We start from the raw sequence: 5,569 nt of genomic DNA on the forward strand, positions 1-5,569 counted from the left end.
GATTCTTTGTTTTCAGGTTTATATTTTATATGTCCAGGAGTGGGATTGCTGGGTCATAGGATAGGTCTATTTTTATTATTTAAAGGAACTTCCATACTGTTTCCAAAGTGGTTGCACAAATTTTCATTCCCACCAGCGGCATTGGAGAGTCCCTTTTCTCCACAACCTCCCCAGTCTTTATTATTTGTAGATATTTGAATGACAGCCCTTCTCACTAGAGTGAGGTATAACATTATTTTATTTTTGTCTTGCCTTTGTATAATGATTAGCAATGTGTGCACATTTTTATGTTCCTGTTTGTCATCTGTGTGTCTTTTTTAGGGAATTGTCTTCTGCTCATTTTCTGGCTGAGATGTTTGTAGATTTTTGAAATGGAGTTGAATGAACGATTTGAGTATTTTAGAAATTAGCCAATTTTTGATTGCATTCTTTCATAATGTTTTCTGCCATTTGGAACTTCAACTTTCATTCTATTTATTTTGCTGTGTAGAAGCTTTTAAGTTTAATTAGGACCTATTTGTTTAGTTTGCCTTTATTGTTTTCAGCTTGGGATTGTGACATGAGAAAATTTTGCTACGATTTTTGTCTTGTTTTGCCTATGTTAGTTTCCAGGAGTTTTATTCTGTTATGTATTAGATTCATATATTTAAAACATTTTGAGTTTATCTTTATACAGTGTGATGGAGTGTTCTTATTTCTTTGATTTACATGTAGCTGTCTAGCTTTCTCTACATCACTTGCTGAAGACTGTCTTTAAGGCATTGTTTATTTTTGTTTCCTTTCTCATAGTTTAGTTGACCATAGGTGTGATGTTATATTTCTGCCTCTGTGTTCTGTTCCATTGATATAGATGTTTGTTTGTTATCCAGTATTGTGCTGTTTTGATTACTGTATTTTTGTAATATAGTCTGAGATCTGGGAGGGTTATGGGTTATGCCTCCAAATTTGTTCTTTTTCCTCATTCTTTCCTTGGCAGTTCTGTTTCTTTTGCAGTTCCATACAAATCATAGGACTGTTTTTACTTCTGTGGAAAATATCATGTAGTTCGATCTGAACCACATTATATCTGTAGACATACTGTAGTGTGTATATGTTAACATTATTAATTCCTCTAATCTAAGACTTTGAGATTTCTTTCCATTTCTTTGCATCATCTTCAAATTTTTTATCAGTGCCCTATAGATTTTATTATCTTGGATTTTCCATAGAGTTTTCATTTTATGATCTGATTTCATATGGATTTTTTAAAATTGGAATATTTCATTGTTAGTGTAAAAAATGTGACAGTTTTTGTATATTAATCATGAATCATGCAACTTTGCTAAATCTCTTTATTAGATTTAGTTGTTTTGGTTTGAAGAATCTTTAGGGATCTCTATATATATTATCATGTCATCTAAAATAATAACAGTTTTACTTCATTCATTCCAACTTGAATAAATTTTTTTCTTGCCCGACTGCTGTTGCTAGGACTTCCCATACTGTGTTTAATAGAATTGGTGAGATTGGGCAACCTTGTCTTATTCCTCAATTTGGCTTTCAGTTTTTCATTCTGGCATATTATGTTGTCTGTGGGATTGTAATTAATGACTTTAGTTATGTTGAGATATATTTCCTGAATTCTACTCATGTAAGAGGTTTCTGTTGTTGCTGTTTTTGTTGTTGTTGCTGTTATTACTGTTTTAATGAACAAATGTTGAATTTTGTGAAATACTTTTTATGGATTTATTGGGATGACCACGTCATTTTCTCTTTTCCTTTTGTTAATGTGATGTATCAAACAGATTGATTTGTGTATTTGAAAATCTCTTGTGACCCTTCAATGAATCCAAGTTGACCATGGTGTATGATTCATTTTAGGTATTGCTGAATATAGTTTGCTAATAATATTTTGTAGAATTTTTGCTTCTAAATCTATCAAATTTACTGGCTTGAAGTTCCCTTTGCCTCTACTTTGTTTGCTGACTTTGCTATCAGGGTGATGAAAGTTACATAGAATTTTGTAGTTTCCCACATCTTCAGTATTTTTTAATAGTTTGAAGAGTATAAGTTCTGCTTTGTATTTTTGTACAGTTCTCCATGGGAGTTTCTTAAATCTGCACTTCTATTTAACGATTTTTTAAAATGCAGATTCTATCTTTCTTCTAGTAAACAGTTTGTTCAAATTACTTGTTTCTCCTTATCTCTGTCTCTTTCTAGACACTTGTCTATTTCTTCTAAGTTGTCCAGTTTATTGGCATGTAAGTGTTGACAAATTATCCCTTTTTTGTATACCTGTGGGAATAGTTGTTATTTCTTTTCTTTTATTTATTCCTTTATTTCTTTGGAGCATCTCTCTTTTCTTCATGATGCACCTGGCTAGAGGTTTTTTGATTTTGCTTATCTTAAAAAAAATAAAAAATCTTTGATTTTACTGCTCTTTTGCATAGTTTTATTTTTCTCTCTATTTTATATTTACACCTGTAATATTTAGGATCATGTTTTTTTCTGTTTCTAAGTTTTTTTATTGATTTACAGTCATTTTACAAAGTTGTCTCCAATTCCAGCGTACAGCACAATTTTCCAGTTGCAATGAACATATATAAATTTATTGTCCCATTTTTTTCCTCTGTGGGTGGCCGTAAGATCTTTTATATATTTCCCTGTGCTATATAATTCAATCCTGTTTATCTATTCTACAACATAGAACTCCCAGTCTATCTATTCCCACCCCCCGCCACCTTGGCCACCAAAACTTTTTATTATATGTCTGTGTGTCTATTTCTGTTTTGTATTTGAGTTTTCTTGTTTTGTTTTGTTTTGTTTTGGATTCAATATATGAGCAATCTCATATGGTATTTTTCTTTCTCTTTCTGGCTTACTTCACTTAGACTGATTTTCTCCAGGAGCATCCATGTTGCTGAAAATGGCATTATGTTGTTGGTTTATATAGCTGACCAGTACTCCATTGTAAAAATATATGAACTCTTCTTTATCCAGTTAACTTTCGATGGCCATTTAGGCTGTTTCCATGTCTTGGCTATTGTAAATAGTGCTGGCTATGAAAATTGGGGTGCAGGTGTCATCCTAAAGTAGGGTTCCTTCATTATTTATGGTCAGGAGCGGGATTCCTCGGTCATATGGTACGTCTATTCCAAGACTTTTGAGGAATCTCCATCCTGTTTTCCACAGTGGCTGCACCAAACTGCATTGCCCCCAGCAGTGAAGGACGGTTCCCTTTTCTCCACAGCCTCTCCAGCATTTGTCATTTGTGGATTTTTGGATGATGGCCTTTCTGTCTGGTGTGAGTTGATACCTCATTGCAGTTTTGATTTGCATTTCTCTGATAATCAGTGATATTGAGTACTTTCTGATGTGCCTTTTGATCATTTGTATGTCTTCCTTGGAGAATTGCTTGTTTAGGTCTTCTGCCCATTTTTGCATTGTGTAGCTTATTTTTTCTTATTCAGTTGGATGAGCTGCTTATATACTCTGGAGATCAAGCCTTCGTCGGTTTGATATTCAAATTTTTTCCCATTCCGTAGGTTGTCTTTTTGTTTTAGTTCTGGTTTCTTTACTGTGCAGAAGCTTTAAGTTTCATTAGGTCTCATTTGTTTATTCTTGCTTTTATTTTTTCTACGAGAAAATTTACGAGACATATGTCAGATATTGTTTTGCCTATGTTTTCCTCTAGGAGGTTTATTGTATCTTCTCTTATGTATAAGTCTTTGATCCATTCTGAGTTTATTTTTGTGTATGGTGTTCTAGCTTCATTGGGAGTGCTCTAGCTTCTTTGATTTACATGATGCTGTCCAGTTTTCCCAACACCAGATCCTGAAGGGCCTGTCTCTATTCCATTGTATTTCCTTGCCTCCTTTGTTGAAGATTAATTGACCAAAAGTTTGTGGGTTCATTTCTGGGCTCTCTAATCTGTTCCATTGGAATATATGTATCTTTTCCTACCAATACAGTGCTGTCATGTTGACTTAAGCTCTATAGTATTATCTGAATCTTTAGTGTAAAAAATGCCACTGATTTTTGAACCTTAATCTTGTAACCAGCTGCATTGATGAATTCTTTGATCAGCTGTGGGAGTGTTTGTCTGGATCTTGTAGGGTTTTCTATATATAGTAACATTATCTGCATATCATGAGATTTTTACCTCTTCCTTTCCAATTTGCATTCCTTTTACTTCTTTCTCTTGTTTGATTGCTGTGGCTAGGACTTCCAAGTCTATGTTGAGTAGGAGTGGTGATAGTGTGCATCCTTGTCTTGTCCCAGATTTTATTGGGAAGATTTTAACTTTCTCACCATTGAGTACTATGCTGGCTGTAGGTTTGTAATCTATAGCATTCATGATGCTGAGATATGTTGCCTCTATTCCCACTTTGGTGAGACTATCTATTGTAAGTGTGTGTTGAATTTTATCAAATGCTTTTCCTGCATCTTTTGAGATGATCATGGGGTTTTGTTCCTTTCTCTTGTTGATGTGCTGCATTACATTGATTGATTTGCATATGTTGAACTACCCCTTTGTCCCTGGCATGATCCCCACTTGGTCATGATGTATAATCTTTTTCTGTGTTGTTGGATTATATTTGCTAATATTTAGGTGAGAATTTTGGCATCTGTGTTCATCAGTGATATTGGCTTCTAATTCTCTTATTTGGTAGTGTCTTTTCCTGGTTGTGGTATCAGGGTGATTGTGGATCCAAAGAATGACTTTGGGAGTATTCCTCCCTTTTCAATCTTCTGGAAGAGTTTGAGAAGGACTGGTATGAGTTCTTCTCTGCATGTTTGGTAGAAATCCACAGTGAAGCCGTCCGGTCCTAGACTGTTATTTGTAGGGAGGTTTTATATTGCTATTTTGATTTCATTTCTCATGCTCTGTTTGTTCAAGGGGTCAGTTTCTTCTTAATTCAGTCTTGGTGGACAGTATGTTTCCAGAAACTTGTCCATCTACTCTAGGTTATCCAGTTTGTTTCCACATAAATTTCATAACATTCTCATATGATATTCTGTATTTCTATTTTATTAGTTGTAATTTCTCAATTCTCCTACGTTATTTTGCTAATTTGTGCTGTCTCTGTATTCTTCTTTTTGAGTTTGGCCAAAGGTTTGTCGATTTTACTTGCTTTTTTGAAAAACCAGCCTTTGGATTGGTTGAATTTTTCCTATGGTCTTTTTAAACTCTATTTTACCCATTTCCTCCCCAATATTTATGATTTCCTTCCTTCTGACGCCTTTTGGGGTTTTTTGTCCTTCTTTTTCTAGTTCATTCTCCTGATGGGTTAAATTGTTCATTTGTGATTTTTCTTCTTATTTAAGGAAGGCCTGTATCACTATTAACTCCCTTCTCAATACTGCTTTTGCTGTGTCCCATAAGGTTAGTGTGGTTTTTCTTTAATATTCTTTTGTCTCAAAGTACTTTTTCATTTCAGGTTTGATTTCTTCTTTGACCCATTTGTTTTTTTATAACATTTTGTTTAATCTCCATGTTTTCCTTTTGTTCTCCTTTGTTTCTCTGTTGTTGATTTCTAGCTTCATGGCATTGTGGTCAGTAAATATGCTTGAGGTAATTTCTGTCTTC

Source organism: Vicugna pacos, unplaced genomic scaffold (genome assembly GCF_048564905.1).
Source record: "Vicugna pacos unplaced genomic scaffold, VicPac4 scaffold_19, whole genome shotgun sequence".
In the NCBI taxonomy this organism is placed as follows: domain Eukaryota; kingdom Metazoa; phylum Chordata; class Mammalia; order Artiodactyla; family Camelidae; genus Vicugna; species Vicugna pacos.